Genomic DNA, 15,639 nt, shown 5'->3' with positions numbered 1-15,639 from the left:
AAATTGAGCAAAATCATGAAAAACCTAGTCTAGGAACTTTGTAACTTTCGGTCATGGCTTAAATGGATAAGAAAAATTATGGAAAATTATGTAAGGGTTGGAAATGTTGTAGGAAGTATTCTACAATCCTGATAAAACTTTTGGGACCATTTGGTCATTTTTGAAAAGTTAGGGGACCAAATCGATAATTTTAGAAAATCATGGGTGTTGTGTAATTATTCTATAGTTGATGTACTATGCTGGAAATTGTTGTTTGTGAATTGAAATGAGAGTTAGGATGTGAAATTGGATCATTATGGAACTTTGGAAAGTTTAGTGATTTATATGCAATATTTGAATAGTTTGGAGTGTTTAAATGTAATTATGCATTTATAAATGTACTTGGGTGGTAATTATTTCAAAGCTGGAATTTTGGTATTCAACATTTAAGTGGTAAAATGGTGAAGGACCATTTTATATAAGTTGGAAAAGTTGGTGCCAAAACTAAACTAATTAATAAGTGTTGAAATATTTTGATAGTGAATAAGTTTCAAGTATGATTATGGATTTTGTTTTGGAAATGTATTTATTTTAGTACAATACTGATATATGTATCGATATAATTTGTGACTTTGTAAATATCGTGACTGATTTTGTGTTCGGAACTAATTCTTTATAAAAAGGAACAAGTTGGAAGCTTAGTGGTGCTAATATTTTGCTATATATTTATAAAGTGTCAAGGTGAGTACAATGCATGCATGATATTTTACATGGATGTTGATACATCAGTAGAAAGATTTGTGATGAGTATGCCTTATATTTTTTATTATTAGCATGAAATTTTATGTTATTCATCATATTATTGACATATCCTAAAAATGTCAAGATTGAAAATATAATGCATTGGTTACTCATATTGTAATGATATGCCATGGATGATAATTCGGGTATGAACTGACCATCGCTAAATCCATATCGATATACGTTATACATTGCCATGGATGACTTAATTCATGACTAGATACCTAAGTATGTTATTGAGGTTCAGTGGTATTAATGGCATGCCATAGAGTCTAGCAGCTGCAAATTTAAGTAGTATTAGAGTGTCTAGTGAAGACACATAGTACAAGTCAGGTGGGCAAGGTCCGACCTCAGCACTATGGTGCATTATTAGGTGAGCAAGGCTCGACCTCAGAACTATTGTGCAATATTTGACTCCTATACTGGGTTCTTAATGGATTAATAATTTGGGCTATAGTTATTGGTGAAAATGATTATACTTATATCATTGTCATATTGATTATGGTGAATTATTGAACATGCAGGTAAGATGATCTTAGTGCATTAGAAAAATGACATTTAATTTCATGCATGTGTTGTATTTCACTGTTTTATTATTTTAATTGCCTCACTAAGTATATACTTAGCATGTAATGATTTTCACACGTAGGTAAAGATCAAGAGTAGAAGTAAGGATTACTGAGCAACATCGAGCATCGAGGAGTATATTACAATATCAATAAGACATCATTGATGTGATTTTGGCTTAGTTTATGGCATGTACTTATGAATGTCCTAGTTGTTCTGTTGAACTATTTTGGCACTGGTTTGTAAGGCTAAACTAAATTGTTTTACTCTATTTCATTATGGATAGTATTAACCAATATTACTTCATAAATGGACATATTTGATATTAATATATGTTTTAAATATCATATGATAGTTTTATGTGATATAAATATTTTATATCATTAATTTAATTTGGAGAAAATAAATTTTAAATCACTTTTGAGTTGGAAAATGTTTTAAGAAATTCATGTGACATCTATAACTTGTATTGACATAAGTATACGTGTCATAGGTGTTACAGTTATTAGTATCAGAGCACTACAGGTTTAACCGTTTCTGGACATAGAATGAGTCTATATCAAGTTAAGAATGTATACATACCACTAGGGTATCAAAATTTTGCTGATAATTATATATATATTTTGATACTTATTATTTAATAAACTTACTCCTTACTAATGATAGATGATTTTGACTTTGTTCAGATGTCAGATCATCAGGAATCTAGTAGGGCAGTTGAGTGTGTTACTCTTGCACAAAGTAGGAGTAATGAGGTGAACCAAAATCCACCTCTTGCTCAGCCTCATGTAGAGCCGTCTAATATGAATCAGTAGTATATATTTGTTCAAGATTGGGGGTTGTTCTTGCAAGCTTTAGACAACATTATCAATCATCAGACACCAGTATCGGTTCCAAATGAATTGAGGAAAATGAGAGCACCTAAATTTCAAGGCGATATAGACGATGATCCAATGGTCGTTGATTACTGGTTGAATGATATTAAGAACATATTAAGTAGAATTCCTTGTGATTATCAGGGAAAGCTGGAAGGAGTGGTGTCTCTACTAATAGAGCAAACCAATGTGTGGTGGAATACAGTCGCCACACGAGTCTCTCCTGAGCAGATCACGAGGAACTTCTTCTTGAGAGAATTCAAGGAGAAGTACATTGGGGACGTGTTCGTAAATGAAATGATGCAACCGTTTCTGAATCTGAAGCAGTCTGGTAGGACAGTTTATGAATATGAATGTGAGTTTCACATGCTAAGTCGATTTGCATCAGAATTTCTTCCGATGAGAAAGTCAGAATTGATAGATTTATTTTTGGGTTAGATCCTCAGTATAAAAGGATCCTAATTTTTCATCATTTTACCATTTTTCAAGAAGTAGTAAACAAGGCTAAAGCTATGGAAAAAGTTAACCTTGAAGATCTGGAGGCGAAAAAGGCTCAGACAAGCAAAAGGTTTGGAAACTCCTACTCTACACTATTTTCCAAACGCAACAAGGGACATCAGTAGAAAATTTATACCTCCTCAACATCTTCAAACTAAAAGGGATTTTTTGGAGGAAAGCCTATGCATACACATACAACTTTAGTAGATACTAAAGGTTTGGGATCTCGTCTTAAACCAAAATGTGAGTATTGTGGAAATAATCATTTTGGTCAGTGCCGACTTATGGAAAGAAAATGTTATCATTGTGAGCAAGCTGGACATTATATAAATAATTATCTAGAACTTTATCCGGGGCAGTCAGTAGCAGTACCACAACGAGGTGGAAATAAAAAGGGTAACAAACTAGGAACATCCGAGGTTGCATCCAATCGTGAAGGCAAGAGTACTGCTCAAGTTTATCATATCAAGACTGATGATGATCAAGATGCTCCAGAAATTATCGCAGGTACCTTTTATCTCTTTGATGAACCTATTTTTATGTTGATAGATCCTGGTTCTACTTACTCTTATATTAACGTAAGGCTAGTTAAAGATAGGAGAATCTCTTTAGAACCTATTTCTAGTGATATTGTTGCAATCAACCCATTGGTCAATAGTGAAAGGATTAGTCAGATATGTAAGAATTGTCCAATAAAGATACATGAGGTAGATTGTCGTTTATCTTCATACTATAGTTGGGTAGATTGTCGTTTGAAGAGATCGTTTTCAAATAATGCAAAAAGTTCAGAGATAATATTTGTTGGAGAAAGGGTGAATCCTTTATCTAATGTGATTTCAACCATTATATCTAAGAAATTGTTGTCACAAGGATGTCAATCAATTTTAGCGAATGTGGTAGATACAAGAGCTGCTGAAGTTAAGTTGGAAGACATTCCAATAGTGCGAGAGTATCCAGATGAGTTACCTAGATTACCTCCTGATAGAGAAGTGGAGTTTGGTAATGATGTATTTCCAGGTACAATGCCTATTTCAATGGCTCCTTATCGAATAACCCCGATAGAATTAAGTGAATTAAAGGCTCAATTGCAAGAGCTACTAGATCGAGGATTTATTAGACCGAGTGTTTCACCTTGAGGAGCACTGATATTGTTTGTGAAAAAGAAAAACGGATCCATGCGATTATGTATAGATTATCGATAGTTAAACAAATCGGCTATCAAGAACAAATATCCTCTTCCGAGGATTGATGACTTGTTTGATCAGCTTAAAGGAGCAAAATTTTTCTTTAAGATTGATCTTCGATCGGGATATCACCAATTAAATATTAAAGAGGAAGATATTCCAAAGACAGCTTTTAGAACACGTTATGGACACTACAAGTTCGTGGTGATGCCATTTGGTTTGACCAATACTCCAGCATCATTCGTGAATTTAATGAACCGAGTATTTCATCTTTACTTGGACCAGTTTGTGGTGGTATTTATTGATGACATTCTGGTGTACTCGAGGAAAAAGAAAGAGCATGATGCTCACCTTCATACGGTGCTTGAGATCCTTGAGGAGAAAAAGTTATATGCCAAGCTGTCAAAGTGTGAGTTTTGGCTGTCAGAAGTTATTTTTCTTGGTCATGTGGTCTTAAAAGAAGGCATAAGGGTTGATCCTAAGAAAGTTCAGGCGATAGTGGAGTAGAAACCCCCAAAGAATGTTGTAGAGGTTCGAAGCTTCTTAGGACTTACTGGTTATTATCGAAGGTTTGTTAAGAACTTTTTGATGATTTCTTCTCCGTTGACCAAGCTCTTGAGAAAAGATGTTCCATTTATTTGGACCGAGAAGTGTCAAGAGAGTTTTGAAAATCTAAAGAAGATTTTAACGGAAGCACCAGTGCTGGTAAAACCGAAATATGGTAAAGTGTATGTGGTATATATCGACACATCTCATAATAGTTTAAGCTGTGTACTTATGAAGGAAGGTAAAGTTGTAGCTTATGTTTCCCGACAATTAAAGGTGCACGAGAGAAATTATCCTACACATGATCTTGAGTTGGCAGCAGTGGTATTTACTCTAAAGATTTGGCATCATTATTTGTACGTGAGCAGTGCTACATCTACACGGATCATAAAAGTCTAAAATATTTTTTGACTCAAAAAGAGCTAAAATTGAGGCAGAGAAGATGGAAAGAACTCTTAAAGGATGATTTGGTCATTGATTATCATCCAGGAAAGCAAATGTCATAGCAGTTGCACTTAGTCAGAAGACTTTTGCAGCTTTGCGAACTTTAGATGTGCGCTTATCTTTAAAGGAAAATGACACATTATTGGTTGAATTAAGGATAAAGTCAATGCTTCTAGATTGGATAAGAAAGCTACAAAAGAAAGATTGTAGATGCTTGGAAAGGATTGTACAAGTGGAAAAAGGTTAGACTAAAGACATTAAAGTTAAGTATGATGGATGTCTGCATTACCGAGGAAGAATATGCATTCCGAATGATGATGAGTTGAAGAACGACATACTTTCTGAAGCACATTATAGTCCGTTGACTATACACCTAGGCAGGAACAAGATGTATCAGGATTAAAAGAATCGGTTTTGGTAGCTTTGCATGAAAAGAGCCATCACTGAGTTTGTTGCTACATGTCTGACATGTCAACAAGTAAAGATATAACACTAGAAAAAGAGAAATAAATTGTTGAATTTATTGTCCTAAGAATCTTGTATGATTTTGGTTTGAAAAAGAAATAAATTGTTTAATTTATTTATTATAAAATTTTGGCTTTCTAAGATGTAATCACATTCTCAAAGTCTTATCTGATACATGTTATGAAGTGTACAACAATTAAAATAGCTAAAGAATTATGGATGATATTGGACCATAAATACGAAACTGAAGATGCTTACACTAAGAAAATTTTAGTGGTCAAGTTCATAAAATTCATAATAATGACACAGACGAGGGGGAATAAATATTTTATTGCCTCCATTGATGATATAGAGAAAATTGTTTTCTATAAACTAAGATGGTTAGAAGTGATAGTAATGGTGAATTTGTTAAACCATTGTGCACAACATGATATTATTCATGAAGTGACATCATTATAATCTACTAAAATAAATGGAGTAGCAATGCTGAAGAATTAAACCTTAAAGGAAACAATGAACGCAATGCTAAGAAGTTCTGAGTTGTCATAGAACATATGGGAGAGAAAAGTTGTTCTATCAACTAATTACCTTTTAAATGAGGTCCCCAAGAAACAAAAAGGGAAAGACACTATATGTGTTATGAAAAGGTTGAAAACTTATGTCATACAAGCACTTAAAAATGTAGGGGTGTCTTTAGAAGATAATGGTCATATTACCAAAACAAATAGAAATAAATCCTAAATGACATATTTTATTTTCTTTGACTGTCTTATTATTTAGAATGATAGATCGATACTAGTTGGAATTTGATATTCAAGATATCAACGACACATGTGAATATGTTTCACATTCGAAGGAAAAGTCGTATTATGAAAATTCTTAAGAAAACAGTTATATCTAGATTCATAACGAAATTTGAGTTTGTAGTTCTAGATAAGTTGGAGAATAAGCTAAATAGCTTAGGAATTTCTTAGAGGATATTCATAAATGGATGAATCATGTTCCGACAGTATGCATATACTGTGACTAGTATAGAATTTCAAGTATAATGATAAGTTGAGACATGCGTTGACGACATAATACCATAGACAATTGATCTCAAATGGAGTTATCTTTGTTGATTTTGTGAGATCAAAGGATAACATTGCGGATCCACTAACCAAAGGGTTAAATCGAGATCAAGTTGAGAAAACACCTAAAGGAATGAGACTAAAGCCCATGAAATTTAAAGGCATTATATGAAGGAAAACCCTACCTTGTTGACTGGAGATCCCAAGATCTAGGTTCAAAGGGATAACCTAATTGCATAAGCCATGTACAATCACTGTAGGGGTTTATTATTCCAAATCTGTTCTTATGATGTAAATAGTGATCAAAATGGTATAGGCTAAGCAAAAATCTTTTATTAACCATTTTGTGTTGCAGTGAGCCGAGCAACATAATTCACATATGTGAGAGTGAAGTAGGGCCGCTTCAAGGAGGCTATTGGGCATAGTTATTTCAAACTCTTGTAGAACCAGATAGATGTTCATGTATATAGCCATGATAACTAAATTCTTGTCAAAAGGATAGTTGTGTGAAGTATGTCATCATTTACACAAACTTCAGAATAGTTCAAGGATATCGTGTCTACTATTTAACAAATAAAGTAAATTTACTCACAAGGGAAGGTTCAAAGGAGGACACCTTCCTATCCTATACAACTATCGATCGTAGAGGCTATCACCACATTGTGTCAAAATGTTTTTGATTAAATCATCAATTTCATTCATATAAGGAATTAATGTAAAAAGGGTTAATTACATTGATATATTTAATATTTATATTAAATTTAGAGTTCTTTTAACAATCGCAAGTTAACAGATAATTTTAATTTGAATATTAATGGAATAATTACTTTTTGAATATGCCAATTTAAAATGGTGTTTGTTATCTTTTTAAATTTGAATATTAAAGACAATTATATACTTTTTTTATATTTCAAATTAAAATAATATCTATTTAAGGTTGAATGGTAAAAGGAGTTTATCTTTTGAATATTTCAAATTAACAGATATTATCATATGGTTAACATTGAATATTAAAAGATATATGTTGGATTAAATCTATCTTGAAAATCCCCAATAAATAGTGAGTTAACATGCTAGGTTAATTACAAGTTTTGACAAGTTTGAAAAGTTTTCACAAGTTTTCATATCTCAGAACTGAAAAACTTTTCTTCTCTTGAAAAATATTTTCTCTCATTCCTAGAAAATTTTATTTTCCATGAGTTTTGCGGTGATAGTTGAAGGCAAGGTTCGTTTTTTATCTCTGCAGATGTGCTACTGTAGTTGATCATAAGTTTTTGTATCCTGGGAGACAGAAGACCAACAAACTTGAGCACCAAATGAATGGCCAAAATTATGTTTTAAGCAAACTGTATAGCGACATGCCTAAACTATTTTCTATCTAAAGATCAAAATCAAAAAGTATTTTATCTTCCATTTGTTTTATTTTATTTTTTAAAGAAATTAATTTCTTTTTTTTAATTTTTCAGGTTTCAAATTTCGTCTCGGATTATTATCGTAGTTAACATTAATATGCTTTTGAAGCTATTTAGAAGTTCTAATTTAAAGCTCTTCAAGAGTTCCAATAATGTTCAAATTATCAATATATAAAATAAATATAACATATTTTAACCATGATGTATTTATAAAGATACATGAGCACGTTGGATCATCATTATAACCTTAAAAAGCATTTATTGAGTCAGTTATGTCATATACACTCAGACTGGTTTATTATATCTTAATATTTAAGAATACATTTTTCTATAAAATTCCAAAGAATTTTCAAATGCTTCTTCTAGCATTTATTATCCTTCAATAATAAATTTTACTATAAAGGAACCCACAAAATCATTAGATGCTTTATAAAAAAATTCATAACTATCAGACTATTAAAGTAATTCAATCCACCATGAAATAATTTTAAAAAAATCATAATTCAAGTCATATTTTATATTTTGCGACTACTCATTTATACCTCACTTACATTATACCTTTAAATGCTTAGATTACTTGTAACACCCAAATCCGAGATTAGTAGATTCAAGTTGATCCTAGAGTTTACATGAGCTTATTAACCTTATAAGGAAAATTTGACCCATATAGATTCACAGTTGTGCCTTGCTTTGAGCCCAATTCAAGATGATAAATGATAGTTTTATTATTGAGATAAAAAGAGAAGGACTAAAAGACAATTATACCATTGTTTGAATTTAGAGTTGAAAACCATTAAAAGGGATGGGTTTCACATGGTTTTTCACCCTTAACTCATTAAACACAATTTCTTTTTTCTTCTTCTTTTCTCTCATCCTCTTTATTTTTAAAGTTAGGCAAAGGCAGAATCTTTAAGAATTTATAAGCTTAGTTGGTTTAGCAAAGGTAAGAATGCTAATCTTTATCCTTTAAACTTCAATTTAAGCCCCACATTACAAGTTTTAGTCATAAACTCCAAAAATGGGTTTAGGGGGAGGTTTAAGAAAATTAAATGGTTCTATCCCCTTTTTCAGTGGATTCCAATTATAGGAAGTGTTCTAACTTAAATTCAAGAACCTAATTGAGTCAATAATTCATTTTCTTGCTTTGTGAATGAAGGAAGTAGGGGAGAGCTCTAAAGCCAGAAGAAAAGAGAAATTAACCCTTGGATGATTTTGAGAAAGTTTTTACCAGCTAGAACACCAAGGTAACACAATCACATCTTATTTAAACCATATATGAGGCATGTTAAGTGTCTATAGCTAGCGAGATGACTCATAGAGCATGGTATAACATTTCATGGTAGATTCCATGTTTTGGTTCTTAAGTATGTTCTAAAGCCTTTATTATAACCCTTGTAACTCACATAAAATACTAATAATGATTGAGATCAATAAAATAGTTTGGGTAAGTTTGAGTGTTAAATTTGAGCCCAAACAAGATATTTTCGAGCGTGGGTATCAGTACTAGAAGAACAATACTGATAATATTCTTAGAAGAGGCATAAAATCAAAGTGATTTTTTAGGAGAGTATCGATACTCGTTATAAGAGTATCAATACGTAGGGTTTGGTTTCAAAACGAGAAGGATGAGTATCGAGGCTGTTTTTCTAGAGGGCATTTTCTTATAGGTACCCAAGGGAGTATTGATACCTAGGGTAGAGTATCACTACTCCCTATAGGAGTATCCATACTGAGGATAATTTTCAGAACATTGAACCAAAAATTGGTATTCAATACCCAGGTCAGTATCGATAGCTTAGCTTAGGAGTATTGATATTGATCCAACAGTATCGATACTACCCTTTTTCTATCAATTAAAAATAGTAGTAGAGTATCGATACCCTAGGTGGAGTATCGATACCCTAGGTGGAGTATCGATACTCAAAGGTTAATACCTGATAACTCTCCAAAAGAATTATCTTTAGTAGTCTTTTTACCTAGGTTTAGTTTGAACTTGAGCATGTTTAAGAGCATTTTAAAATTACTTAGTTATTTTGCACATTTTGCATGATAGGAGCATTGTGGGTTACTAAGGGATAAAATAAATTTTGCTATTGAAAATTGTACACTGATGCCATAACATTGCAGGAAATAAAGCTTCAGATGGTTAGGGGAAACTCTGGGTTAGGACAGTTGGCTCTGGCAGTTTTCATTTGGTTGTATATCACATGAAACATGGATATTTTTATTGGGAGATGAAATTTCCATCCAATCTATAAAAGGGGAGTACTTGAGCACAAAAAGTGTGACGCTTAAGAGCCTTTCCAAGTACCCAATTCTCCACGTTAAATATTTAAACACATGGAAGCCTAAGCCCTTTGCTTGGATTATTGCAGCACAAGGGAAACTTGCTGAGTAGCTTCAATAGTCAGTAGATCTCCATTCAAGGCCTTCTATTGAGAAAGAGAATGATTTGAATGCTTAAACCTTTGTTGGATAATATTATGAATTTCATATTTTGTGTTTACTTTGATACTTATTTTATGAGCTTAGAACTTGATGATTGTGAGTAGAAATACTTATAATTAATTATATAGTATTTTTGATTAAATCTAGAAATAATTTCAGTCGATTTGTTATATACATTCGTGAGCATTCGTGTTGTTGAGTAGCATAATATATGCTGAAAAGTATGCAACCAATTGATTAGTGTTGTTAATATTTTGAGCCTTTAATTGATGAAAGTGGTTAAAGTAGTTCAAGAGGTTTTAATCAATGATAATTGTATAAATTGAGTACACATTGTATGCATGAGATTTGGAGTTCATAATTTTGTATCCATTGATTTAATAGCTGACCAAGTGCTTCCTGGAATGTTGTAGCATGAACTGGTGTTTTTCCTTATTGATTTTAATATTTTCTTTTTAGCATCTCTTATATTTGATAAATCATATTTTTCAAGCTCTAATGATAACATTCTGCTCCATGTGGGTTCAACATCTGTAGCATCAATTGCTACCACATTATTCCTTGAGCGATATGTATACTTACGTTAAATGCTATAGCATCTTACGTAGCATCAAGTTTTTGGTGCCGTTATCGGGGATCATCGATTTGATTTAGAGTTCCCTTAATTTTTCTTATTTGTTTGTTTTCTTTTGTAGGTATTCTTAGTTTTTATTTTTTACTGGTGTATAGCCCAAAGCAACGAAGAATTAGAGTCGTTTGATCCATAGATTGAAAGAAAATTTCAGAGACATCGCCGTGAAGCTGATATGGATAGACAAGATAATGATATTTTACCCCAATGTAAAATGGAGAGAATGATCATAATAGTCTTATTCATGAGCATGTGGTACCGACATTAGATGATCTGCATCCAGCCATTGTAAGGCTAGTTATTAATGATACAAATTTCGAATTAAAGTCAGTTATGTTCCAAATATTGCAATATATGGGACAATATGGAGGATCTATTGATGAAGATCCTAGGGCTCATTTGAGAGCATTTATAGAGGTTTGCAATTCTTTTATTCAACAAGCTGTTCCGAAGGAGGCACTTAAGATGAAGATATTTCCTTATTTGCTGCGTTATAAAACACATGTTTGGTTGAGTTCACTTCTACCAGGTGCTATAGCATCCTGGAATGAATTAGCGTAGAAATTCTTGTTGCGGTTCAACCCACCGAATATGAATGCTAAGCTTCAAAATGATTTAACTTCATTCAAGTAGTTAGAAGATGAAAGCTTGTATGAAGCATGTGAAAGATTTAAAGAATTTCTTTATAAGTGCCCTATGCATGGATTCCCACATTTGACACAAATAAAGATGTTTTTTAATGGGATAAATATACACACTTGTATGATGGTGGATGCTTGAGCAAATAGAGCTTTGCTAGATAAGACATACAATGAAGCATACATATCCTCAAAAGAATCTCCACTAATGATTGCCAATATCCTAATACGTGAAACACGTTTAGCCAGCGTGGTGCTGCAGCAGTAGACTCTGAAGCTTTCAACTCTATGGAATCTCAGATTTCAGCATTAACTGAAATGGTGAAGAAATTGCACAAACTAGGAGGAATACATGAAGTTAAAGCCGTATCTCTTATTACTTGTATATATTGTGGCGATGACCATAATTTTGATGAATGCCCCAAAATATGGATTCTATCTATTATGTTCGAATTTACCAAATGAGTAATAATGCTTTTGGTAATACATACAATGTAAATTTTATAAATCATCATAATATTTATTGGAGAAGTCAGAATATTGTCAATCCATAGCACCAACAGTATCAACAACAACATTACACTCAGTAGAGTCAAATGCCCTAACACATGTACAACAATTTGTTACTCAGCCACAACAAAGGCATAATTACCAATGTCAATCTTCAAGCCAAACTCCAGCTTTAACACATTTTGAAGCAATGATGAAAGAATATATAATGAGCCAATATGCCTTATTAAGGCTATAGAGAATTAAATGGGCCAAATAGCTAATGCTCTAAATAGTTGATTGTAAGGAATACTTTCTAGCGACATTGAGAATCCCAAACAAAATGGTAAAGAGCATTGCAAGGCTGTTACAAAAAGAAGTGGAATTCATATTGGGGAACCAGTGGAAGAACCGAGGGGAAATAATGACATAACTTATAAGCATGTCAAAGGGAAGAGCAAGGAAGTTGAGCTTGGATCGCATGAGAGTCAATTTACAGTACCAGATGCATGACAGAGTAGTAATTCAGAATCGTTGCCGATAGCAACCCCTACTACATCTAACTCTCCAAAAGAGTTATCTTTAATAACCGTTTTCACCTAGGTTTAGTTTGAACTTAAGAATGTTTAAGAGCATTTTATAATTAAAATTACTTAGTTATTTTGCACATTTTGCATGATAGGAGCATTGTGGGTTGCTAAGGGTTAAAATAATTTTTTGCCGTTGAAAACTGTACACTGATGTCGTAGCTTTGCAAAAAATCCTAAGCGGATGCTGTAATAGTTATCTAAGCTCTAGACGGTTGGGGGAAACTTCTGGATTGGGACAACTAGCTCGAGCAGCTGTCATTTGCCTGTATATCACCTGAAACATGGACATCTTTTATTCCATCCAAGCTATAAAATGGGTGTACTTGAGCACAGAAAGTGTGACGTTCAAGAGCATTTCCAAGTACTCAATTCTCCACGTTAAATCTTCAAACACATGGAACCCTAAGCCTTCTGCTAGGGATTGCTGCAACACAAGGGAAACTTGCTAAGTAGCTTCAGCAGTTAGCGAATCTCCATTCAAGGCCTTTTATTGAGAAAGGGAGTGATTTGAATCCTTAAACCTTTGTTGGATGACATTATGAATTTCATATTTTGTGTTTACTTTGATACTTATTTTATGAACTTAGAACTTGATGATTATGAGTAGAAATACTTATAATTGAATAAATAGTATTTTTGATTAAATCTAGAAATAGTTTCAGTCGATTTGGTATATACCTTCTTTAGTATTGGTGTTGCTAAGTAGCATAGTGTATGCTGAAAAGTATACAACCAATTGATTAGTTCTGTTAATATTTTGAGCCTTTAATTGATGAAAGTGGTTAAAGTAGTTCAAGAGTTTTTAAATAATGCTAATTGCATAAATTGAGTATACATTGTATGCATAAGATTTTGAGTTCATAATTTTGTATCCATTGATTTAATAGCTGACCAAGTGCTTCTTGGAATACTGTAGCATGAACTAGTGTTTTTCCTTATTGATTTTGATATTTTCTTTTTAGCATCTCTTATATTTGATAAATCTTATTTTGCAAACTCTAATGATAACATTATGCTCACTGTGGGTTCGAAATTCGTAGCATCAATTGCTACCACTTTATTACTTGACCGATACATATACATGTGTTAAATGTTATAGCATCTTACGTAGCATCAATATCGATACCGAGAGATCAGTATCGGTACCAATGTACATTGTTGGGACATAAATTTCAAGGAAATTTAAAAGGTAATGAGGTTTCTAAAAAACTGCGTATTTACTCTCGAATAAGATTACAAGCGAGAACAAGAATATACATTAGAAACGAGATCAATAAGGGATACATAAAATTTACCTTAATTGATGCTCGGGAAATAATAAGGACACCCAAGTTTCTTTAGTAAAGATGTTGGTGTCGAGAAATAACATTTGTCTGGATATCCTTAGGTAGTGCGCGAGGCACTTTAAACTAACTAACTATGATTTAGGCATGACACTCGCAAGGGGTGGGTTAGTCTAGAGTGTTACGTTTGATGTAGAGATTTTGGAGCTCATCCTCTGTAGACTAGAGGGGTGCATGAGCTCTGAGATGCAGAACCCTCAACCGTACCATGATGTCTGCCATAAAGTAGAGAGTGAAGTATTTGAGTATACTCACTATTGCATTGCACTTGATAGCTTGAGCATATGATGAACACTTTTAGTATAGTTTAGTTGTTAGTGTGACACTGGGCTAGTGAGCTCAGCGTTTAGAATTTGTTCAGTGCACATGTATATAAGAGGAGCAGTCGAAGAGCCCTTTTGAGCAGCAATTTCTCAGACCGATTGCAAAGTAGAGTACGTCTCAAGATATCTTCTTTATAGAGCATGTATTATTTGTAGACCCTTTGTTATATTTACGCAATAACTTAATTTGAAACACTAGGTTGTATATTTTTATATATTTATTTTGGGAGCTCCACGATGTAAACATATTTATACTTTATGTTGAATTTCTTTATTCGAATTGGTTTTAAATGGACGTTTTAACTAAGAAATTAAGAAAATTTTTGGGTTACCACTCTGGTGGTTCTGTGTGGCATTCTAATCGGTCGACTGCGTGTTGTATTAGTATAGAGTTACATTACTTGTCCAAAATTTTCATTTTTAGAAGTTGATTTAACTACACTTGAATAATATCTTTCTATTTCAGTCAATCATTTTAAATTTATAGTCATTGATTAATTTATATTCAAGATAATGATCTTGTTTCTTACTTCTTTAGAAATATTATTTTTAAAATTGCTGTTAACAATATCGGGGACTAAAAAAAGCACCGTCATACAATGGAGGATCATTTTGGAACATTTAATAGTTGAGAGACTAAAAAAAACACCCTATAATTGTGAGACCATTTTTGTACTTTACCTTAATTTTTTTTCCGAATTGGGTGTTTATCAACATCGAAAGAGATATTGCAAGAGGCTTTAGTACAACATCATTTGTTAAAATTTTGAGATTTGAAGAAGCAACATGTTTTATTATAATTATGCGATAGTTATGTCTTTGACACCTTTTGATTTTTTTTATATTTACTTTAACTTTATTTCTAATTTTTTACTTGTTATTTCAATTAAATGATATAACTAATATGTACATTTGATGTTATATTTTTTGAAATAAATAAATAATATAGATAAAATCATGTATGATTAAATTCTAGTTCCATCTCAGACAAATATATATTGTCACGACATATTAGAATGACATATAATAATTAGAATAACTGCAACAATTCAAGAAATAACAAAACTATATTTTCAGCAACACAACCTTTCCAATTTTTTTTTATTACAACCTTCCCAATTATTTTGTTTACAAATCTCATTTGCCTTTTATTTATCAATGGTTGTGGCACAGTTACCGTTTATTTGTCAATTGATGTGACATATTCACTACAGTTTACTGTTTTAATTATCACTTATTATAACACATTGTCTTCGTTTTACCATTCTTATTTTTAAATTTTGAGTGCAAACACTTGGAGTATAATTCCAACATCTCTCCTCTTTTATCCTCTTAA

General features: G+C 32.4%; 1 non-coding gene across 1 annotated transcript; it reads right to left on the bottom strand.

The window, feature by feature from the left end:
- Positions 1–11,520: 11,520 nt before the first annotated feature.
- On the bottom strand, positions 11,521–11,627 carry LOC120126235. Its single transcript, XR_005516439.1, has one exon. It is a non-coding gene; the product is annotated as a small nucleolar RNA R71 (small nucleolar RNA).
- Between the last annotated feature and the right edge of the window lie 4,012 nt (positions 11,628–15,639).

Source organism: Hibiscus syriacus, unplaced genomic scaffold (assembly GCF_006381635.1).
Source record: "Hibiscus syriacus cultivar Baekdansim isolate YM2019G1 unplaced genomic scaffold, ASM638163v2 tig00110450_pilon, whole genome shotgun sequence".
Taxonomy (NCBI): domain Eukaryota; kingdom Viridiplantae; phylum Streptophyta; class Magnoliopsida; order Malvales; family Malvaceae; genus Hibiscus; species Hibiscus syriacus.
The sequence above is the reverse complement of the archived record's forward strand: the minus strand, read 5'-3'. Positions and strand labels throughout refer to the sequence as shown.